This window comes from Euprymna scolopes, chromosome 2 (genome assembly GCF_053919585.1).
Source record: "Euprymna scolopes isolate OS-2025 chromosome 2, ASM5391958v1, whole genome shotgun sequence".
NCBI lineage: Eukaryota > Metazoa > Mollusca > Cephalopoda > Sepiida > Sepiolidae > Euprymna > Euprymna scolopes.
The window spans coordinates 120,896,513-120,922,759 of NC_136483.1; the positions used below are offsets into that span (position 1 = coordinate 120,896,513).

The 26,247-nt window shown below is 35.6% G+C and overlaps 1 protein-coding gene across 1 annotated transcript in view; it reads left to right on the forward strand.

The window, feature by feature from the left end:
- The first annotated feature begins 11,099 nt into the window (after positions 1–11,099).
- Positions 11,100–26,247, forward strand: part of LOC145295646 (protein SHQ1 homolog) — a 71,709-nt gene continuing 56,561 nt past the window's right edge. Inside the window, exon 1 of the mRNA XM_080141484.1 lies at positions 11,100–11,233. The gene's annotated coding sequence lies outside the window, so the exon portion shown is untranslated. The remainder of the gene's footprint in view (positions 11,234–26,247) is intronic.

Below are 26,247 nucleotides of genomic sequence, written 5' to 3' on the forward strand. Positions count from 1 at the left end.
CTGAAGTTTTTACACACGCTGCTGCGACTGGGAATGCAAGCCGAGACGCCATGTCTTTGGCTATACTTGACGCTATTGAGCGTCTCACCAAAGAGGTGAAAAAATTAAACGCAACTAGATCACCATCGCCCATACGCCGCTACCGAGGTCGCTCGCCATCTCCCCATCGCCGCCGCCAGTCTAACACGCCAGGGCTATGCTTTTACCATAGCCGTTTTGGAGCAGAGGCACAGAGGTGCACAATGCCCTGTTCGTTTTCGAACCAGGAAAACTAAGGTCTGGGGACTTGTGCACGGCAAGCTCTCCACCGGGTATGCACACAAACCGTGCCTATTATAGACTCGCTATCCCAGGCATGTTGCTTGGTTGATACGGGAGCCGCTTGCAGCATATGGCCGCTAAAACTCCTCGGTAAAAAACCACCAGTATCGCCAATCACACTGCAAGCGATAAATCACTCGGCAATCCCCACATATGGTCAAATTTCTCGTTCTCTAGACTTGGAATTACGGAGAGACTTTACGTGGGTCTTCACGGTGGCCGACTTACCATACCCCATACTAGGCGTGGACTTTCTGCACCACTTTAACCTATTAGTGGACATGCGAAGACGTCGGTTGATAGACGCTAATACGGAACTTTCCGTCTCTGGGGTAAAAACAAACACCCCCGCTATCAGCCCGGTATTCTTCATTGCTGCGTCTGATGACCCATACCAGACTTTACTGCAAGTGTACCCGGAATTGACCAATTTAAATTTTGTGGTCAGCAAACCCACTCACTCAACAAAGCACCATATTGAGACCACAGGTGAACCTGTGTTCTCACGACCACGCCGCCTCCCTGCTGATGAACTTAAGGCAGCAAAGGCAGAATTTAGCCATATGCTGCAGCTGGGAATAATTCGCCCCTCATCCAGTCCATGGGCTTCCCCTTTGCATATGGTCCCTAAGCGTGATGGGGATTGGCGTCTGACTGGGGACTACCGACAATTGAATGCCATGACGGTACCCAATCGTTACCCAATCCCACACATTCAAGACTTTGCTTCCTCGCTGCATGGTTGTAAGACCTTCTCTAAGCTAGATCTGGTTAAGGTTTACCATCAGATCCCGGTGAATCCGGCCGACATACCCAAGACTGCGGTTACAACTCCATTTGGAGCGTTTGAATTTTTAACTATGCCCTTCGGTTTGCGAAACGCGGCTAGTACCTTTCAGCGCTTCATGGACAAAGTAGTGCGTGACTTAGACTTTGTCTATAATTATATAGATGACATTCTCATGGCAAGCGCCTCACCTGAGGAACATGTCACTCACCTCCGCCTACTGTTCGAACGGTTTCAGAAATACCAGGTGAGGATTAACCCTGGTAAATGCGTTTTCGGTGCTTCGTCGCTAGTTTTCCTGGGCCACATTATCAGCCCAGACGGTATATCTCCATTACCAGAATAGGTGAACGCTCTACAAGACCTTCAACCACCTACTTCACTTCGCCAACTAAGGCACTTTCTTGGTCTGTTGAACTATTACAGACGTTTCATCCCACACTTTGCGGATCTTCTAGCTCCTCTTTCCGACCTGTTACGCAACAGGAAGAAGAAAAACGAGCAAATCTCACTTAATGAGGTCCAACTAGAAGCGTTCAACGAAGTAAAAACAAAGCTAGCGATGACATCCTTACTTGCACACCCCGTACCTGATGCCCAGTATTCTCTGGTCGTTGATGCATCAGGCACAGCTGTAGGTGCATTTTTGCAACAGCAGCGCCAACAACAATTACAACCTCTCGCATACTTTTCGAGACGGCTAAAACCGGCAGAACAACGTTACAGCACGTTTGGCTGCGAACTTCTAGCAATGTACCTCGCAGTGAAACACTTCCAACATTCACTCAAGGGCCGTCAATTCGCGATCCACACCGATCACCGTTCGCTTACATACGCACTGCGTGCTAAACCGGACAAATATTCTCCCCGTGAAACTCGCCACTTGGATTTTGTTTCACAATTTACTAGTGATATCCGACATATTTCCGGTGAACAGAATGCTGCGGCAGATGCTTTGTCTCGCCTTCCCATTAATTCTCTGTCCTCACCATCGGATATCGACTTACAGCAAATGGCCCTAGACCAGCCAAGTCTGGACACTTTGGATCACGTCAGGGTCACCATTTTTAGTGGGGTAGTTATACCCCAGCTAATTATTTATCTTTTAGAACCCTCAATAAAAACGACAAACTCCTTTTAACATTAAACATTTGCAAGTATTTATTCAACGGGATAATAGTGGTGGAGCTCGAAGTTATTGAGTCAGGTCCAAGTCGGACTGTCGGTGCTGGGTGAGGAGGAGAGGAAGGTGTGTCTTCGCTCGCGGCTCTGTGCTGACTGTTGGATGTCCCCTGCACTCTTTTTGGGGACAGTAGGATCAATGCGCCCTACCTGTCGATTGGCCAGTCTATGGCCGAAGAACTTACAGGGAAGCATTAATCCGCCAGAGAGTATAGTTCATTGGGGGGGGGGTGCTACATCGTTACGATATCAATTTAATACACACACCCACTGATTTGTGGATTTTGATAAAGGAAAAACGGTTTTATTTCTTGATAATTTCTGTTGACATAAACGGCCATTAAAAAAAAAAAAAGAACACCAGCTGAAAAACAGACACTTCAAAATAAAGATATCTCAAAAAGAAAATGACAGAAATGGCGTCGTTTGGTGATTTGACAAATGCATTTGGATAGACCTCCAATATGAAGAAAGGCTGTTAACCAAATTCTGGGTGGTCAAAAAAATTATTATTGGGCCACCTGACATATAGGTCGGATGTAATGAGTTTCTTTCCATAAGGAAAACAAGATGGTGGATACAAAGTCAAGTGTCTGTTAGTCATTATCCGGGGAATTTGATCACCATAAAAAGATAACCAAATTATTTGTTTTTACTCATACGAAATGGCACTTGGAAGGAAAAACCCTTGGTTATGTAAATGAAGGATGGACCCTCCCACATGAATGATGGTGAAAGGTAGGGACCCTCTCACGGATGGAGGGTGAAGGCAACAAACTCTCTTGTTGGGAGTGGCAGATTAAGGGAGAAGAAGAAAAGGACATATTTTTTTTAAAAAACTACCTGACATTGGTTTTCTGAGAATTGTGAAATGGGATTCTAGGAATCAGAGGTGAGGTTAAGCCCACTTAATTCTCAATATAATGAAAGGCAAAAATAGCCCCTGACAGAAGACACTCTGCAAGCTGCCTTGGATTTTTCAGAGAGAAACCCCTGACTTATGTTTCACCCTATTCTAAACCCCTGAATCTACACTGTACAAAGACAAGTCCTCAGACTTAGTTATTTACCATAAATTTACTAATGGAAGCCGCCAGTCTCCAGAGCATTTGTATTTAGAGTCACAACTTATGAACGATCAGTTTTGTAACTTTCAGTGAATAAGTATTTTTTTTTTTTTTATAAGAAAAATTTTCTGTTTTTTCCTTTATTTGTCGAATTGAAGGTGCAGTTGATTTCAGATTTATCCTGACACAGACCAAGTCATTGTGAAAAGAGAACTCAGCCTGAAGTCAAAGCGACATACAGCCAACCCAAGATAAAAGTGTTGCTACACAAACTTAGGGTTGTGTACACTTTGTGTGTTCCTAGCATCTGAGAGGTATTTTCCAGTGACCAGTGAGGGTCTGGTCATCCTTGAAGGATCCGCCACTAGACAAAGTTGAAAGTGTAGCCACCAGAACTTAGGGTTAGTGCACATTTTCTTGCCCATGCATATGATCTGGCCCCTGCTGGGTTACAAAGTTTGTAACAAACTACCTCAGCAAAAACAACAAACTTAGTGACAAGTAATATGGTTTCTGTCCTGCGAGATCTACAGCTGATGTATTGACTGTAATTTCACAAAGGATCAGTGAATCGATCGACGGGAGTTTTCCTATAGCTCTTGACATATCGAACGCATTTGATAGGGTTTAGCATAAAAGTCTACTTCACAAGATTTCCAACTATGGAATAATTGAAAATGTCTTCTCAACCATCATCACAGCCCTTAACCGATCTTCTTCGGTAAAAAACAAAATAAAAAATGACATTAGGCAAACATGAAATGCACGCTTTCTCAGTTTTAAAAAAGATCTTAGCAAACGCTACATCGTTGGTTTTTCCCAAGACAGATACATCACTTGCGTTATTCGCAGATGCTTCCAATGTGGGCATCAGAGGAGTCTTATAATAATTTGTTGATGGTTTATGGTAACCATTATCCTTCTTTTCTAGAAGACTTCAAGATGCTGAAAGAAAATACAGTACTTTTGGTAGGGAATTGCTTACTGCTTATTCCATGGTAAAACATTTCCGATTTATGTTGGAAGGTTCAAATTTCACTATTTCTACCGATCACAAACCACTGTCACATGCTTTATTTGCTAAGCATGGCAAACATTCGCCCAGGGAAGCTCATCACTTGAATTACATCTCACAATTTACTTTGGACATAAAATATATCAAAGGCACCAAGAATATGGCCGCTGACACATTATCGCCTTTCAGCCTGTTTACGATACGGATCATCATCAGATCGCTAAGGAATAATTAATCTTATGATGATTTCCTAGTTTTATTTTTCGAAACGAGTTCCCTTGCCTTTCTCAAACGAGTTTATTTGGTGCGACACTTTGACTGAACACGAATGTCCATACATACCTTTCCAACACAGATGAGCAGTTTCTTCAAAATTACACAATTTATCGCACCCAGACGTCCGAGCGACACAGAAGTTGGTGACGTCACTCTTCTTTGGACTGCGATCAACCAAGATATACCCTTCAAGCAGGGTCAGCTAAGCCACTCCTAACAATACAGTGCTACCTAGCACTACAACTTCCATCAAATCTAGCAGACCCATAACACGTCCATTCTGTTTTGCTACCTATACCCAGTGAAAAACTTGCAGTATTTGTATTATTTCTTGTCTAGGAGGAGAGTCTTGTAGCACTCGTTATGGCTGGGTGGAACAAATCCATGGCAGGAACATTTCATAGCAATCACTGCTTCAATGCCCATGTGTATGAAGAATGTGTAATAACACGACGTTGTGATGCAATCACCGCACACATAAAATAAAAGGAACTATGTTATGTTTCCTCGCATATAAATACAGTAAACAGGCTGGAACATTCAAGAAGGCCTGTATATAAAGATTTTCCCGGTAAAAATCAAATCAGTTTTTCCTCTTAATTTCTCAAGAACAGCACATATTCAGAATAACTCCGTCACTGAGAGATGTTAAAATCCCGTCCTGAATTTAATTTCCCATCATGGAAAGTTACAACATTGAACGAAAATTTAAATCTTCTTTTAAACAATTTTGTTTCAAACTACTATTCTTATGATTTGAACACACACACACACACACGCATTCACTTACATGATTCGTGGACTGCTTTTCTCAAAAACAACCTAATGGACTTGAAGCTACATTTGGCACTCTGATCATAAAAACATCAGTAATTTCAAACCTTTTGCTATTCTCACAAAATCCTCACTTCACTAATCCTTCATTATGAACATTCAAAACAAGAAAGCAGTTATGTTCGAACAATTTAAACTAATATATAGATGCACTGAAACTAAAGCTGTTTTCAGAACTGCCAGCAACCACTGTAAAAGAGTAATAAAAAATGCAAGAGAACTATATGCGCAATCCGTTAAGTCCAAAGTAGCTGAGCAGCGGCTTGGTTCCCACCAGTTCTGGCAAATAGCAAATAGGATCTATCCCAACCATTATCAATGGACCAGAGGTCATCTCGACAGCATCCGACAAGGCCAAACTATTTGCCAAAAACTTTGCGGCAAATCTACCCTATGTGACGAAAGCCATCAACTCCCCATATTCCCTCCTATAACAGACGACACGCTATGCAACATACAAATATCTGTGCGTGAGGTCGCCAAGCTAATCAAGAACCTTGACTCCAGTAAAGCAACTGGTCCCGACCGTATTCCAATTATAGTGTTAAAAAAATTACAACCAGAACTTGCCCTCATACTTTCCAAACTGCTTAAGCGTTGCCTTAAGGAGAAGTGCTTTCCAACACCCTGGAAAACCTCATCAGTATGCCCTGTATTTAAGAATTCAGGTGATAAGTTATCCCCCTCTCAGTACAGACCAATAAGTCTCCTGTGTGTCATGAGTAAGTTGCTGGAATCCACAATAAATAGAGAAGTAGTCAACCACCTCAGCAGAAATAACCTTCTTAGCGACACGCAATATGGTTTCCGCTCTGCTAGATCTACAGCAGATGTGCTAACGGTTATATCTCATAGGATTAGCGAATCTCTCGACAAAGGCTTCATTTCTAGGGCAATTGCTCTCGACATATCAAAGGCCTTTGATAAGGTTTGGCATAAAGGCCTACTACACAAGATTTCCAGCTACGGTATAACTGGAAATGTTTTCTCTATCATTAAGTCATTTCTCTCAGATAGGCTCATAAGAATAGTTGTTGATGGGCAGAAATCAGAGGCCCACAGTATTAATGCTGGTGTCCCTCAGGGGTCCATACTGGGCCCAACTCTCTTCCTGATCTACATCAATGATCTCCCAAAACACATACTAAAATCTTTCGTTGACATCTATGCTGATGACACGACCATCTACGGCAACATATCAAAGGCCGTAAATGACAAAGTTCTCTCTGATTCTCTCTCCTCTGATCTTGAGCGCGTGGTACAGTGGGGAAAGAGGTGGCTGGTTACCTTTAATGCATCTAAGACCAAGCTCCTATCTCTACATCATAAACGCTCTGATCCCCATCTGGCATCAATTGAAATGGATGGCTCTCGTCTAAGGGAGGCCCTAGGATTGTATAAGCTCCTGGGTTTGACCTTTACACCTGATCTTAAATGGAACACATACATCAAGTCTGTGGCCAAGGTCGCTGGAAAAATGGTGGGATCCTTCTACCGCTCCAGAAGATATCTGATTCAATTCTCTATCTATATAAGAGCCAAGTACGTCCAAAGATGGAGTACTGCTGCCACATCTGGGTGGGGCTGCAAAAAACAGCCTATCCTGCCTTGATGGAGTACAAAATAGACTCCGTGGCTTGGTGGGGATGCCCTTTTCTCTACCCTGCAACCTCTTTCCCACAGAAGAGACGTAGCGTGCCTGTCATTGTTCTATCGTTATTTCCATGGCAGGTGCTCGTCTGAGCTCCATTCTCTGGTCCCCCCTCGCCAATCTTTCTCAAAAAACACCCGACTAGCTGAAACCACCGTCAATAATTTTCTCCACTCTCTATCTGTGCCTAAATCAAAACATAGATACCATGAACAAAGCTTCTTTCTTGGAACTGCACGCCTGTGGAACTCTGTTCCGCTTGCCTGTTTCCCTCCCGACTTCAACCTGGATGTCTTCAAGTCAACACAAACAAATTCCTGATGAACCGCCCTCCCCCCTAAGTAATGACACCTTACCAATTCTCCAATACTATTGCTACACTATCCCTTTGACTACTGTACACACAATAACCCTTATCCCTGATTGGCCATTGGGCCTTGATAAGTGGTGAGTGAACTCCATGTTAAAAAAAAAAAAAAAAAAATATTTCTTAAGACTTAAATACATGTTGCTTATAATACAGTGATTTCGTTTCTTATCAAGTGTTGTTATGTTCTGGAGTTTATTTTTATTTTTTTACGTAAGATTAGTGAAACCGGTCTTAAAAAGTGATAAATCCTGATTATAAATGGGTTATCCTACTGAACTACATTTCCTACAAGTGATCACTCCGCTGTGAGTTATTACCCACAATTGGTGAACCTCGACTCACATTCCACAACCTTTACCCTCGAGTAACCTTCGGACCTTGATAAGTTGTGACTCCCTTTAAAAAAATAATAAATAAATAACAATACGCCTACACTTTGCAGATATTTTTTAATTAATAAAAGTTTTATTGACAAAATGTTTTGTTTTATAAAATTTGGAGTGTGCAAGTCGACGGACGTGGTGCCAAATTCTAAACTCGTTTTCAATTTTGGAAAAGTTAGGTCACGTGATCGCAGTCACATAATTAATTGAATTAACTCTTTGACTTACTATGGATATAAACAACATGAGCCAATTTTAGAGAACTTATAACAATGTGGAAACATTTTAAGGAAAAACAAAATACTAAGAAATGAAAATCTTCTGTGTCCACTTTCTCCAGTATGTCAAAGGGAAACGATTGAGTTTTTTTTTGTTTTGTTTTTTTAACTTTTTTTTGAATATTAAAATTAACAAAAGTAACCAATTAAAAAAAAAATAAACAGAAAAAGAACGATAATCTGGAAAGAAAGAGAGAGCCTGTTTCCTCCGTTTAACTATAGGTGGCGTTACTGTCTGTTCACCCAGTTATAGAAGCACAAAATGTATATAATAGCACCCTTGAAATAAAAATAAATGTTTTTGTTATATTTTAATTTTAAACATTTTTTTTTGTTTGTTTTGCAAACATATTTAAGTTTTACATTTTTTTTCAAACATATTTACGTTTTTTTTTTTTTGTTTTTGCAAACATATTTAAGTTTTATTTTTTCAACCATATTTACATTTTTTTTTGTGTGGGCTCTGTATGAGCCCTTTCTAGTCTCGCACAAAAACACGCGTTCACATCTCAAGCCATTTTTCTTGTCATACATATACGCGCACACAAACATACGTGCGCACGTACACACACGTAGATATATTCACGTTCGTGTATATACACTCACATTCACGTGCATACACACACATGCTAACGTACACACATGTACGCACACATACGCGCACATGTATGCACACATGGGCAACGTCACTTCCCCTTTAAAGGAAATCCACACATGCACAAAAGACCACCGGAAACAACTATAAAAGCAAGAGACATAAGCTGCTTCCCTCTTTTCCATTCGGCTTCCGACCTGAGAGGTTGACGGACCAACCAGCCTCTTTCGGGGCGCACGCGCCCGCGCGCCTCACGTCAACTGCTACTATGTGTGGGGGCAAGAGTCAACAGACAGTACGTACACCTTACACGCTTTCTATCTCCATGAACTGAATTGACTTTCCCTCTCTCTCTCTCTCTCTCTCTCTCTCTCCCTCTACAACAATAGACTTTCCTTCTCACCAGTTAACAGCGAGAGACGCACGCCAAACTAGATTAACTTTCTCACTCTCTCTCTCTCCACAACAATAGACTTTCCTTCTCACCAGTTAATAGCGAGAGACGCACGCCAAACTAAACACGTGCTGTACCCTTTTCTTTCATTTGTTTCTTCACAAAATAAATTCTAGTTCATTTAATTCAATAAACGCGTTGTTCGTTTCTTCCTAAAAGCAATTCATTTTTCCTCTTTCCTAACGACTGGGGGATATGTATAATATATCCACCAGTCCACTAAAGCTCTTTCTTTGATCACGCGCATATATATATATATATATATATATATATATATATATATATATATATATATATATATATATATGCATATATATATATATATATATATATATATGCATATATATATATATATATATACGCATATATATATATATATGCATATATATATATATATGCATATATATATGCGTATATATATATATATGCATATATATATATGCATATATATATATATATACGCATATATATATACGCATATATATATATATATACGCATATATATACGCATATATATATATACGCATATATATACGCATGTATATATATATATGCATATATATACGCATATATATATATATGCATATATATATATACGCATATATATATGTATGCATATATATATATATACGCATATATATATATGCGCATATATATATACGCATATATATATACACGCATATATATATATGCATATATATACACGCATATATATATATACGCATATATATACGCATATATATATATATATACACGCATATATATATACGCATATATATATATACGCATATATATATACGCATATATATATACGCATATATATACGCATATACATGTATATATATACGCATATATATACGCATATACGAATATATATACGCATATATATATACGCATATATATACATATATATATATATATATATATATATATATATATATATATATACGTATATATATACGCATATATATACATATATATATATATATATATATACGTATATATATATATATATGTTTGCAAAACAAAAAAAAACAAATATGTTTGAAAAAAAAAAAACTTTAATATGTTTGCAAAAAAACAAAAAAAAAACATGTTTAAAATTAAAATATAACAAAAACATTTATTTTTATTTCAAGGGTGCCATTATATACATTTTGTGCTTCCGTAACTGGGTGGACGACAGACAGTAACGGAGGAAACAGGCTCTCTCTTTCTTCCAGATTACCAAAAGAAGTATTGTTTTGTTTGTAAAAAAAAAATAAAAATAAAATAAAGGTGAGCAGAGAACTTTTTTTCTATTCCACTAGAATGTGGAATCCCTTTTCACTTGCCCCTTTTAGAGATTTATAACGAACATAAGTTTTAATTAAAAACAAATAATGAATATTTTTATTTTTTGTAATTTTTTCTCACCATGGTCATAAAAAAAAAAACGTTAGCAATAGACAAGACACAGGCTGACACAACTAATTAGGGGAAAGCATAAAACTTCGAAATATCACAATAGTTAGACAATACAGAAAATGTGACAGTGGATGCATGCATTCTCACAATTCTGAGGCAGCATGTTCAGGACTGCAGAACACAATGCGAAAGGAAAACGTTGGTATATTCTTCAGCAAACACCAGTGTAGTAGTGTACTTACTACTGGGTCTAATGTGAATGTATATTGTGACAATATTATTGTCGCACGTTTGGTAATAGTTTTTAATCAGGAAGAAAGACGGAATTTTATCAAGGAAACGTTTTACTTTATATCATGCTATTTAATAAGTAAGGAAAATAATTATATAGTTAGAAGCAAAAGTATACAAGAGTTCCTCATTCATTAGCCTCGAATGCAGTCGTCCACTGGAATTTTGCTTCAAATGAACCATGAAAATCTGAAGGAAGGAAAGAAGGGAGATAACTTTCTTTAGTAGATGAAAATTAATCAAAAAAAAAAAAAAATTAAAAACGGAAGTTTATTTCCCTGTTCAAGATCGTATTTTCGCACGTGTTTTTTACGCTGGAAAGGTAAGAAATGAAACGAAGTAATAAAAATCGATCTCAACTAATATAGTTGAGATCGATTTTTATAGAAACAGTATTATTGTCTAGCATATTTATCATTTTCTGTGTTTCATTTATTTAATGAAAGCTATTAAATCTAGAAGGAAAACTTCGTGTAACATTCATAGCAAAACACGCTACTGTAGTATTTTGCTTAATGTCAATCATTGCATGATTAATTATTGTTTTAGATTCATTTAAACATCTTTTCAAAACTTTCTCTTCGGCTTTACTAAAACTTGCGCATTTTTTAAAATTATTGGTGCTTATGCACTATTTTTAATAGCTTTTTTTTTTTTTTTTTTAGTTTAATCCAAGTTTTATTATTATTAATTAATTGTTAGATGAAAGTTCGGTACTAGTGCACTTATTGATCCGGGCTGAAATTATTAAGAAAGCCATTCTTAACACGTGGAGGGGAGGCTATTCTGTACTTTAAACTTATAATTTAATAAAAACAGCATAAAACTTTAAACTTGAAAATACTATTTAAAAAATAGCGCGGATCAATAAATGCACCGAAAGTCCTAAATAGTGACAAAATACTGAGGCTATCTCGGTGGCCGTGAAAATACCCTCTCCTCCCCATGTTAAGAATGGGTTTCTGAATTATGTTATTTCAGCACGGTGCAATAAGTGCATAAGTACCAAGTTATTAACTACTACTTGTAGATTATTTAATTTCTTTCGTTCATGATTTATTTCAGGTAGCGAGTTAGATCTGTTACCACTTGAAAGTTGTTTCGTTCGGGGTCTTAATTTAAATATGAAGTTTGTTTTAGAATTTAGGACGACAGTTTAGTTTTGTTTTCGTTTGTTCGTTCGAGTGACTTTTGTTTTTTAAACTTTTTTTCGAACTTACCAAGTTGACGAAACGTCCCCTGTGCATAATTTCTTCGGTGCTAGTACAGAGAGTGATCCGTCCGCGCTATTTTTTAAATTGTATTTCCAAGTTTAATTAAAGTTTTATATGTTTTTTTAGGTTTGTACTGTACACATAGATTCGAAAAAGTTGTCAAAAAACAAATATATAACAAATAAATGTTATCAAAAGCAAGATAAGTTACTTTTCTACCAAACTGGATATATTTTTTGTGTTTTTATTCAATGTAATATGTTTATTCAGCTCGAAAATCATACACTATTTACCGATGTATTGGAAAATTCAAGATGGCGTCTGCTGACTCTCTCTTTAACATGGTAAGTTTAGGAAATGGTGTTATAAATAAAAAAACTGGATAAAATACTGTTAAAAACCCGCTCAATATGTTACCGTGACATAGGTTGACATATATTCGGCGGGTTTCTAATAGTATTTTGTCTAGTTTTTTTTATTTATAACACCTTTTCCCAAACTTACCGTGTTAAAGAGGGAGTGAGGCGCCATCTTGAATTTTCCAATACATCGGTAAACACTGTATGTTTTTCGAGCTGAATAAGCATGTTACATTGAATAAAAACAATAAAAACATATCAAGTTAGGTAGAAAAGTAATTTACCTTGCCTTTGATAACATTTATTTGTTATATATTTGTTTTTTGACAACTTTTTCGAATCTATGTGTACAGTAATACAAACCCGTCATATCTTTAAACTCAAAATTTATTCACAATGTAACAGCAATGAAAGTTCTTTGGTTCTGGTAAGTCCCTTTGCAAAATGGTTGCCCGATTTGCTACCATACGCACGGAGCCTTTAGTATGAATTCCTATTGTTGGAATGTCAGTTCCTTGTTCCATTGGAACATATATAAAAGCCAAGTACGTCCAAGGATGGAATACTGTTGCCATATCTGGGCAGGAGCTGCTAAAAACAGCCTATCCTGCCTTGAAAGAGTACAAAATAGACTTCGTGGCTTAGTGGGGGATGCCCTTTTCTCTACCCTGCAACCTCTCTCCCACAGAAGAGACGTCGCGAGCCTATCCTTGTTTTATCGTTATTTCCATGGCAGGTGCTCGTCTGAACTTCAATCTCTGGTCCCCCCTCACCAATCTTTCACGAAAAACACCCGTCTAGTTGAATCCACTGTGAAAAATTTCCTCCACTCTATATCTGTGCCTAAATCAAAACGCGGATTCCATGAACAAAGCTTCTTTCTTAGAACTGCACGCCTGTGGAACTCTGTTCCGTCTGCCTGTTTCCCACCGGACTACAACTTGGATGTGTTGAAATCCAACATTAACAAATTCCTAATGAACCGCCCCCTTAAGTAAACACTTCATCAAATCTCAACACTAACGTAATGTACTTGCAATAACCCTTATCCCTGAGTGGCTTCCGGGCCTTGATAAGTGGTGATCACTGTGTAAAAAAAAAAAAAAAAGGATCCATGAAGATCATGGAGAACACAGCAGGAAAAATGGCGCCTATAATCAGGCATAATGTGAGCCTCATGGGACTCAAGAAGAAATAAGATAAGATCCAATAATTGGATATTAACATGACGAAGAGTTTCTTGAATGTCATTCTGGATCTGAATAGGTTCAGCAAAATAAGTTGTCTCTACTTGTAGAGATATGTCCTTCGTTCACCGACTGCTTGGTGTCTATGAAGGAATTGTCTTGGCTCCCTAGTGAGGGAACTGCTGGTTTGAGTCTGTATCGTTCCGTGTTCTTTCTCAGACTGAAAAATAAATGCATGAATACAAAAAAGGTGCCAAGTCAAATCACCTGACACATTAAAATTTAAACCAATCACAGACCGCCTACTAGAACTGCATGGCCAGCCTAAAAGAAAGATGGTGGTTGTATGTGGAAATTTCTCACGCATTGCCAGGGAGGTGAGGAAAAAGTAATGAATAATCATTACTTTTCCTCAATACAAGTTAATTAATAAAACGGTCGGATAAACAACGAATAGCAAGTAAATCGAATAAACATAAGTCTTAACTTAGACAATTTTATAATTTCAATGTTTTAATTCAGTTAAATTTCTTAACTTTAATATGGTTATTTTTTGACAATTCAAAATTGAGATTCAATAATTATAACTTTAATTCAGTTAAACTTTCTTAATATTACCCTGCCAAGGAGGAGAGGAAGAAGTAGTGGATAATCATTACTTTTTCCCAATACAAGTTAACTAGCATGGGTGCCCGGCGTTTCCCAGGTGTTTGGAAGTGTGTGTTGAGCAAAAGTAGGAAGGTAGGCTCAAACCTGTACTGCGAAGGAGGAAAAGAATGGGGAAAAACGTGATGATTTGTTGTTATGACCACCGTCAAACCAGAAGTGACATAGGTTTTAATTAAGGCTAGACAATCGAAAAGAGGGGATGACTTTCGAAAATATCGGCGAAAAAAAGCGACCCCTCCCTGTTGAAAAGTGTCCAGTTGAGTGTGAAGAAATTGTTTTAGCCAATTTTTTGGTATTTGTCGTCTGAAGAGTCGAGCTTCAAAATGATACTAATCTTGTGAAAATCTGTCGCCTCTGTCAAAGTTTTATGCAGACATGCAAAGATAGATACATACATTTATATATTGGTAGCTCAAATTTTCGACCCAAACCGATTAAAAAGCTTGTCCTATCTCTGAATACCCTTTATGTAAAATTTCAAATGTTTAGACCAGAAATTGTCTGAGTAATTTGGTAGAGACCACAGAGGTCAAATTTTTAAAACTTTGACCCATATTGTGACCCCTTAGATCCATGTCCAAGGAACCTATATCTAAAATTTCAAGTGTTTAGACCCAAAATTGGTGAAGGAGTTTGGTAGAGTTCTCAAAGGTCAAATCGTTGAACTTTGACCCCTTATCAGCCAAATTTCTATCCTAAATGGATTACAAAGATTTTCCCAAATATCAGTACCCTGTATATCAAATTTTGAGTCTGTAGACTGAAAACTGGCAAGGGAAATGTACACAGAGAGACAGACAAACAATTTCACTTTTATATATAGTTCTGTATAATTTTTATGTTCTTCATGTAAATATAGTCATATCTTGCTAAGATGTGCAGACTGTTTTGATCATTATTGATCTCATCAAACAGCAAAAAAATTTGAAAATTTAAAAAAGTTGAAAAACTTTTTATACGTTTAGAGGAAAAAATATTTTTCCATGTCTAACGTATAGAATGGCTGAAAAGTCCTTAGATCGTTAGTACAGTGGTAAATCTCCAGCTTTGAATACTGCAGTTTCGATTTCGATTCTAACTGATGGCATTCAGACACTGTTTTACTTGTAACATTATGACTCTCTAATAAGATATAGGAAATCTGGACAATTAAAATATCATATTTAATATGTTCTAGACTACCCGTGACCCATTGAGTCAGTATGTTATATTAGCTATGGAATTCATGCATGAGCGTGACACTTGTGACGTAAAGAAAATAGTTTTTTTTTGACACAACAGAAACATTTCTATGAAAGTATATTAAAATGAAAAAAGAATATAGATAGATTTCTATGAGTCGTTCTGTTTATTATAATTGATTATTATTGAAAAAAAAAAAATTTACGGTTACTGAATTGTAAGTGGTTGGCCATACTTATAGGTAACTGTGCACTGAACAGATACCAAAATAAATTCAAATTTTGATATATCTGCTTTTTTTTTTTTTTTACATCGTTCATTTCTGTATTACGTTTAAGTTATTTTAAACCCCACTCTTCCCATGTTAAATAATAATTTTGAAATAATAGTGTTAATATTTCAGCGTCCCAATTGTTCCTTTGTGTTTTTTGTTTTTTCACGTTTAAATTATCCAAATAAACAATTGTTAATACTGTCTGCTTTTTTTTTTTTTTTTTTTTTTTTACATCGTTCATTTCTGTATTACATTTAAGTTATTTTGAACCCCACTCTTCCCATGTTAAATAATAATTTCGAAATAATAACATTAATATTTCAGTGCGCAGATCATGCGTGCATGCGCAACCGGATGTCATAAACCGGAAAGTGGGTTACATACATCGTTACAAGATCATTTGAGTTTTATAATTATATAGATTACAACTTTAATTCAATTAAATTTTTTTTTTTAATATTAATATATGTGTGCCACTGTTGTCAATTTTCAGTTTAAACTTCAAAATTCTCATGCATCCAGACATTAGCTAATTTCCACTATATGGACTGACCTGAGGAGCTTCATCCTTACAATTAGAACAAAACCACTCCCTTAAGGTATCTTGTTGATTAACTTCCACGCAACTGAAATGGTACCAGCTTTCACAGGAATCACAGCATACCATTGGCGATGTTCGATCATTAGGAACAGAACAGGTTGGACAGAAAAAGGGACTTCCTTCTTCTATAAACTCAGTTGATGCAATATCATCATTACCCTTAATTTCCAAGGGCACAAGGTTTATAAAAGGAATGGACCTGTTCGCACTCATCCTTAAGAACAACCGCGGAGCGAACATTATTGTCGCTTCCAGTAATTAATTTGATTATTTTACCAAGATTCCAGAATTGTCTGGTTTTGTTGGGAGTCTTAATAAGTACTATCTCTCCAACAGATAACTTGGGGGCACAATTGCTCCCGATTTTGGCATCGACTTCTCTTAATGACGAGAGGTAATCATTATGCCAGATACGGTGGAATTTTTCAACAAATTTATTCCTTATTTTGAGGGAATGTAATAAGGCAGTCCTATTTGGAGGGTCAGGACATAATTCAGCATCATAATTATTAATAAGCAAACGAGGTTGATATCCTGTTTGAAGAAAATGATTTGGAGTTAAAATACTAAAGTCTTTTTCGGCAGAAGCAATATAAGTGAGGGGTCTGTCATTTATTGCCTTTTGCACATCAGAAAGTGCAGTCAGAAATTCAAAATAATCCAACTTTCTTCTGCCAAACAGTTTCCTCAAACATTGTTTGACAGTTTTAATTAGTCTCTTCCAGGCTCCCCCCTGCCAGGCAGAGTAAAGGGGAATTGTTCGATGGACGATGTGTATGGATTTAAATTGTTCCTTCAACTCGTCCGATTCGAGCATGTTCGATAACAATATTCCGGGTGCAACAAAAGATTTCGCGATATCGGAATATATGAGTAGGGATACCAAATAAATTGGTAAACCTAATAAAGGCCAGCATAAAAGAGCGGATGCTCATATCCGGCAATAATTCCAAGTGAATTGCACGCAATCTCATGCATGTAAAGAGTAATATGTACATTTTAACTTCTACTCCTTCAACTTTGATAGAAAATTTACCGGTGAAATCCACCCCGATTTGTTTGAATGGGCGAACAAAGTTCACCCTATGAGCAGGCAATACTGACCCTGCAGGTGCCTTACAAGGCAGGGCATTTATTTTTTTACATATGGTGCAAGTACACATGAAGGCTTTCATGACTTGTCTCCCCTGAGGGATCCAAACCCCAGACAGCCTTAACTTACTGAGGGGGTTGTCATGTGACAACAGTTAAGATGAGCTTCCTTAATCACCAGTTTTGTTAAATAATTATTTTTTCCCAACAAAAGGGGAAACTTGACCTCGAAGGGCAGAATATCAGAATTCTGTATCCTTCCTCTGGTTCTAATTAACCCATCTTTATCAAGGAATAACCCTAAGGCAGTTATCCTAGGGGGAGGCAACTCTTTCCTTTTCCCACTATTTTTTAAATAAAGTTTCAACTCACATTAACATTTTTGAAAACCGACAACAGTAGCACAAAATGCAATGAAACATTAAAACATGACATTAATCACAAATCAAATATAGTAATTCAATTTAAACTTGCTAACGAAATGGTCGCCAGCAATTAATCTCAATTTAAATTAATCAATGATTTAAAATGAAATTAATAGCCAATGCATGCAATAAACACATTCAAAGTGTGACTTTTACAATTAACATTTAAATTGCGAAAAAAAAAATCATTAGCAGTTTCTTACTTCCTGCTTTTTTCTTTTTTTTTTACATCTACAGAATTTGAACCAAAGTTTTTTTTCTTTTCTTTTCAATTTAGTTACGTACAAATGATCCACGTGGGATCTTAATTCGAAAAAATGCAACTATAATACGCTAGTAATTTACGACCCCAATTTCAAGGTCAAATTAAATTATTATCTAACGCAATTTTAAACATAAGAAGAATTACAAATTTTTTTACTTACTATTTTTTTTTTAGAGTGACGTTAAACGAAACTTAATGTCTTATTAGTTTTTAGCGACATAAGTTACATTAACGAAATAATTACATTTCTGATTCAACGAAACAGAAAAAAAATATTTTATCTTTTAATCTGCTCAAATTATGAAAAAAAATTCTGCTTGTCTTAAATCAAGAATTTACACAAATTATAACTAATCATTACGTTGGCAAAAAAATGAGATGTTATTACGCTTTGCAAAAAAACTGAGAATATATTTAAACTAGCCATTTTGCATAAAAAAATGAGAATCTAAACATTTGCACAAAGAGAATCATTTTTTTTTTTTTTCTACATTTTGCAATACAATGAGACTGTGAGAAATTTCTTTCTTACACACTCAATTTCCTCCCTGCAGTAGCAAATGAATTCCACAAACAAAAGCCATACCTTTAAACTCAAAATTTATTCACAATGAAAGTTCTTTGGTTCTGGTAAGTCCCTTTACAAAATGGTGGCCCGATTTGCTACTATACGCATGGAATGTTAGTTCAAAGTTCCTTTGGGTGGATCCATGAAGATCATGGAGAACACAGTGGGCATGATGGCGCCTATAATCAGGCATAATGTGAGCCTCATGGGACTCAAGAAGAAATAAGATAAGATCCAATAATTGGATATTAACATGACAAAGAGTTTCTTGAATGTCATTCTGGATCTGAATAGGTTCAGCAAAATAAGTTGTCTCTACTTATAGAGATATGTCCTTTGTTCATCGACTGCTTGGTATCCATGAAGGAATTGTCTTGGCTCCCTAGTGAGGGAACTGCTGGTTTGAGTCTGTATTGTTCCGTGTTCTTTCTCAGACTGAAAAATAAATGCATGAATACAAAAAAGGCGCCAAGTGAAATCACCTGACACATTAAAATTTAAACCAATCACAGACCGCCTACTAGAACTGTATAGCCGGCCTAAAAGAAAGATGGCAGTTGTATGTGGAAATTTCTCACAACACCGTCAAATCACAAATATTACAAATTATTAGTTTTAAAATAAAAATAAAAATTATTAAAATTTAAAAATAAAAAAATATGTAATTAATATAAAATATATTATATAATTAATATAAACAAAATATGAAAATTTGTTCCATTCTGTTATGTAACCAACCCGGAACATTCTACATATAAACCGAGTCACCGGTTTTCACCGGACCCTTAAAAAACAGAGACTTCTCCCTGAACATTAACACGCTTTATTTGTCTCTATGTAAATAAACTTCTCTTTCAGTAATCAAACCACAGTGTATATTTATTTATTCCTTTCACGGATTATTTTATCGGAACTGTTTACTCCCAATATTTCATCCGCTAAAATTTTAATCACGTGATTACGGTGTAGCATCAATAAAATCCATTCATTCAAATGTTGCTTGTTATGGATTTAGCTGAATATGATATTAAAAATCACTTTATTGATACTTATGCACTTATGTTACAGGGCTGGCAGGTGTATTGTAACTATTCTGTACTTTCATCTAACAATTTAATAAACAAAATATATCGTAAAACTTGAATTTTTAACTTGAAAATACTATTTTAAAAAATAACACGGTAACATTCACCACTTTATTTTACATATTTCTTTTCCAAAGGACCGTTTGAATACATTGATTTAAATTTAAAATGTGTAATTATTTCTAAAAAACAAAAAAAAAAAATTCAGTTGTGCTTGTGCATAATGCTTCAATTTTGAATAATTTCACAATTATGAATGAATTAAAAATCACTTTATTGTATTTATGCACTAGGCTCGTAAGTGTATCATAACTATTCTGTAATTTCACCTAACAATTTAATGAACATCAATAAAGTAAAGCATTTAATGCACAAGCACAATTGATTTCTTTTTTAATATTTGCACAACACTTTAAATCAATGTATTCAAACGGTTGTTAGGTGAAAGTACATAATAGTTATGATACACCCACTAGCCCAGTAACATAAGTACCAATAAAGTGATTTTTATTATCGTATTCAGCTAAATCCATAACAAGCAACACTTGAATTAATGGTTTATTTTGAACTAGCAGGGGGTACCTGGCGTTGCCCGGGTGTTTGAAGATGTGTGCGTTAAAAAGAGGTGTAAAAGAAAAAAAGTTTTGGTTGGAAGGTCGGATTGAACCCTGAAACCTTGACACGAAGGTGGAAATGAAAGGGAAAAAAAGCCAGTCACCTAATCATCTGTGCCATGATGGGGAGGAACTGATGAGGGCGTTATATGAAGGTTTATGAAGCGAAATGAACAGGTGCGAGGAAGTCTGACCTATTTTTACGCTGCAAGAAGAAGCGAACACACACACATTTTCGCTTTTATATTTATAGATGCCCCCCCCCCCCCCGGTTTAGCTAATATATGACGGGAGTAAATTTTCTGTAAATGCAAACAGCAGACTTTATTTTGTAAACGAATTAAACCCATAATGATTTATGTTGAATTTGTTCTATTAGTGTCCAATCTGGCGAAGAATTGAAACTGTATTTGCCCCCCCCCCCTTGAAAGCAGAAGGACCCAAATATGTATAATGTTATTTTTATGTGTTTTATGCGCGTAAAATTGAAAGAATTAATGGCAAAAAAAAGGGGGGGGGGATTTAAGAAAGGTGTTACAAAATCATTTGTAGGTGTTTAGTGCCCAAGAAAAAGTGAAAAAAAAAAACGCCCTGAAAACTTACTGTGTAAAATGCAATTATGTTTATTTTATTTTGTTTTTATTTTTTTTTGTTGGTTTGTTTTCTGCAATAAAATCAAAGAAATGAAACAAACAGGAAAAAAGTTTAAATGGAAAAAAAACAAAAGAAGTAAATAAAACCAGAAAACTGACCGTGTATAATGAATAAATGTCTAATAGATTTTAGTCATAATTTTTTGTTATTGTTGGTTTGTTTTATGCAAAACAAGTATTTTGTATAATTGTTAGGTGTAAGTATAATGGTTTGTTATGTGTTTTGTTTTGTTTTCTGTTTTGTATTGGTTTCTTTGTTGTCGCTTTTTACCAATTGGAATGTTGTCTGGTTCCATATATATAGCGTATTAGTAATTGGACTTATGAAACTACCATAAATTCAATGTATAGAAATAAATAATGAATGAGTAACTAATCCGAAAATAAGAAGTCAGCTCTCCCCCTTAGTATCGCGTATAAAATCACTGAAAACATAATAGAAGGAAAAATACAGTAAATAAAATATATAAATCGAGTAATCGTTTGAACGTTTGAAGAACGCTAGCAGCTGACAGTTATAGTTTGTTGTAAAACCTTGAATCCAAGGCTAGTTCGTTTCGTTTAAGTAACCCTTCGAAGCACAGCCCCCCCCCAAAAAAAAAAGGAAAATAAAAGAAGAAAATGAAAAAAAGAAGAAATAAAAGAAATGGTATAAGTAACCCATGTAATAGATGTAATCAAAAGTTGCGTTTCACCCGATGGTAAAATGCCATTCCATTTTTTTTAAGCAACTAAGAACTCAAACCGGTGTTTCCTCCCAAAATCCCCTGTGGACGTATCTGCAACGGTCTTAAGTGGTCACGGGGGGGGGGGGGGTATGAATGTAATAGAGAGAAAAGATTTTACCACTTCCATTGATTCTTGCAGGTTTTGGCAGTGAACTCTCACCAGAAAAAATATAGGAATGTACGGTTATCGAGGAAGTGTAAGGGTAATAGACCTATAGCACACCTCAGATAATGTGCTGCAGTTTGTGCACATTACATTTGCATGAAATGTCTTGAGTTTTAATCCTATTAAGGTTTAACTCAGAGGGGAAAAATGACTTCATTTTATTTATATAGAAGATAGATAGAGAAGAGATGAATTCGCATGTACTTTAAAAAAAGTATTTCGTCACAAAAATGTATTGTAAAACTTGAATTTAACTTTTCTTTCATTTCTTTTTACTTTTTTAAAATCAGATTATTATCGATAAGAACTGACTTGTTCCTTTTGGTTTGTCTTATTTGAATTATATTGCAAAGAAGCCAGCAAACGAACAAAAGTGTCAAAAAAAATAAATAAATAAATAAAAATAAATGTTACCATGACTAATAAAAGTTACTTTTCTACCTACATTGCTCATTATTTTTAGTACTTATTTTTTTAGAAATAATTACACAACATTTTAAATTTAAATCAATGTATTCAAACGGTCCTTTGGAAAAGAAATATGTAAAATAAAGTGGTGAATGTTATTGCGCTATTTTATTTTTTAAATAGTATTTTCAAGTTTCAAGTTAATTCAAGTTTTACGATATCTTTTTGTTTATTAAATTGTTAGGTGAAAGTACAGAATAGTTACAATACACCTGCCAGCCCTGTAACATAAGTGCATAAGTATCAACAAAGTGATTTTTAATATTCTATTCAGCTAAACCCGTAACAAGCGACATTTGAATGAATGGTTTATTTTATTGATGCTACACCATAATCACGTGATTAAAATTTTAGCAGACGAAACATTGGGAGTCAAGAGTAAACAGTTCCACTTTATCTTTGGTTATCCGTATAATAGGCCACCTTAGGACATATCAAATTGGCGACGGAGATGAGATGCGAACTCAGAAAAAAAAAAGTGAGCATGTGGTGAATGCGAAAAAAAAAAAGTTCTCAGAGTTTATATCCGATTAAGAAAATACTTCTTAGAAAGCAAAAGACGAGTATTCACGAAGAATTTTTATATTCTTATTGACGTTTTTTTTTTTAACTTTCTGAAAAGTTGACGTCATATCGTCTCATGTTGAAAAGCAATTCAGAGGTGTTTTGTTTTGGTTAATACGATAAAATGAATTGTATCGTGGAAATTGTTTTTCTGTCATAAAAAATTCTTAAAAGAAGTTTACGTATTTGAAAAAGACAAAAAGGATGTAAACTGTTGATATTTGGTATGGTGAATTTTTTTTTTCTCTTCAAACATTTCTCAAGTGCTGACAATTTTTTTTTTCGTGACGAGATCTAAAGAGGAATATCTTATTTTTTGGAACAAAATTTTGTATACGTTGACTTTGTATTTGTGCGTTTAAACAAAACAAAAATATCTTCCGAACAAATAACAGAGTTAACGAAAACGATAATTGAAAGCTTGATTGCTCAGCAAAAAGCTCAAATTGAATTTCAAAAACGGATGTTGATTCAGCAAAAACGTTTTGAATCACACGTAATTCAGCAAACTACAGAGAATCATCTATTATGTGAAACTGTGTTGTCGCAAAAATCTGAAGATGCAGCATCTAGATTTTTTTCAGCAGAGGTATAGCCAACTCTCTAACAGAGTTCAAATACAACCCTAATGAGGTGATACATTCCCTGCCTATTATCGTAGGTTCGAGATGATTTTTACAAAAAGATGTGAGAAATGGTCGGACAAGGAAAGAATCATACTCCTACTTCAGAAATTGGGTATGGAAGAAAACACAAAATTTACAAATTTGATTTTACCAAAGAAACTGGAAGATATTTCTTTTCGGAAACTGTTTGAATTTTGTATTCGATATTTGGTGAAAGAGACAGCCTTTTTCATACAAGATATAAGTGCTTGAACATGCAAAAAGAAGAAACTGATGACATTGTCACATATGCAGGTAAAGTCAACGCCCAGTGTGAACTATTTAAATTAAAAGATTTGTCAGTTGACATGTTTAAGTGTTATATATTTGTTCAGGGATTGACAGCACCGAAGGACAAGGATTTAAGGTTAAGGATTTTATCGATTATGGAGCAAGATCTAGAAATTAACTTGTAAAAAGTGACAGAAGAATGTCAGAAATTGATAAATGTGAAAAGGGATACCATTAGGATAGAGGGAAAAACTACATCCCACGTCCTAATGGTAAAACAAAAAATATTTCCCAAGAACAAAGGAAAAAGTTTTGAATGTTGGAGCTGTGCGGGTTCGCACTTAAGAAAAAATTGCCCTTTTAAAGACCAACCTTGTGCCAAATGTGGTTTGGTTCGGCACTGGGAGGCTTGGTGTCCGCACCGAGCCTCCCAGTACTGAACTAAACAAAATAAACAAAGACAAAAATTTAAGTCTAAAGTAAATGTGGTGTTGTCAAAAGAAGTGAGACAAGGAGGTAAAAGAAAATTTGTCAATACCAAAATAAATGGTCACATAGTGAAACTACTTTTGGATACAGGTAGCGATATTTCAATTATCGACGAAGTGATCTGGAAGAGGATTGGGTGTTCAAAATTAGAAAAAAACATTTAAAATTGCCAAAGGAGTATCCGGCAAGAGATTAAAATTCTTGGATCAAAAACTTTTTCTGCAAAAGTGTCAGTTGTTCCAGGTATAAATTCTTGCCTCTTCGGAATTGATTGCATCATTTTGTTTGATTTATGGGAGCTACCCATGAATTCATTTTGTAACAGTGTGAATGTAGCTGAAAAGAAAAATTCCAAACAAAATGAGGATTTTCTTACAGTCTTAAAAAGTGAATTCCCAAGGATTTTTTCCGGGGGGTTAGGTATGTGTACTAAGACCGAAGTGAATTTTGAACTAAAGCAAAATGCGAAACCTGTTTTTAAGTCAAAAATAAATGTGCCTTTTTCTTCAAAAGAAGATATTGAAATTGAACTGCAGAAACTGCAGGACAATGGTGTAGTCGAAAAAGTTGACTCTTCTAAGTGGGCAATCCCCACTGTATATGTTAAAAAGAAAAATAAGAGGATTTGGGTATGTGCTGATTTTTTTACAGGCCTCAATGGATCATAGTTATCCACTCTCATCCCCTAAAGACATTTTTACAAAGCTGAATGGAGGGAAAATTTTCTCCAAAATTGATTTATCTGACTTTTACCTTCAGGTAAAAGTCAGCGAAGAATGTTCGAAGTGTTTGTGTATCAATACCCATTTAGGACTCTTCAGACTCAAAAGCTCCCTTTTGGTTTGAAAGTAGCTCCAGCGTTATTTCAGCAAATAATGGACACAATTTAGATTTTGCAATCGCATATTTGGATGACATTCTTGTAAAGAATAGATATGTGCAGGAACATAAGGAGCATATCAGAACAGTTTTCCAAAGAATTGAGGAATTTGATTTCAAATTGAGTGCTGAAAAATGTGAATTTTTTTTTAAAACAGATAAAATATCTGGATCAAATCAATGACAGCCAAGGCAGAAGACCGGATCCTCAGAGAACAGAAGCCATTGAGAGGATGCCAGGAGCAATGTTGCCCAGTTACAATCTTTTTTGTGTTTAGTACAATATTATGCTATCTATATCCCAAAAATGCATAAGTTGAGAGCACCATTGAACGAATTATTAAAAAAAAGGATGAAATGGATTTGGTCAAAGGAGTGCCAAAGCGCATTTGAAGAGATTAAGAAATGCTTTCTATCTGATTTAGCATTAGCACACTTCGATCCACAGAAGGAATTTAATTGTGATGCAAGTGATTATGGTATAGGAGCAATACTTCTCCATAGATTGGAAGACGGATCAACGAAACCAATAGTTCATTCTTCCAGATCACTTTTGCCTGCAGAAAGAAACTATTCTCAAATTGAAAAAGAAAGTTTAGCAATAATTTATGCAATTAAAAAATTCCATAGATTTATTCTTGGCAGAATTTTTACGTTGCAGACTGACTACAAAACCTTGTGGACTATTTTTGGATCTAAAAAAAGCATACCCACTCACACTGCAAACAGACTTCAACGATGGAGCATGATTCTGTTGAATTATAATTTTAAAATGGAGTACATTTCATCCAAAAATATCGGACATGCAGATGGACTATTCAGATTGATTCAAAAGTGTGCAGAACATTTAGAGGACACAGTGATAGTTGCATTAAGAAAGGAAAAAGAACTCTCCGGACTGCTGTGCAACACGATTCGAGAGTTACCAGTGACTCTGGATGACATCAATAAGGCAGCA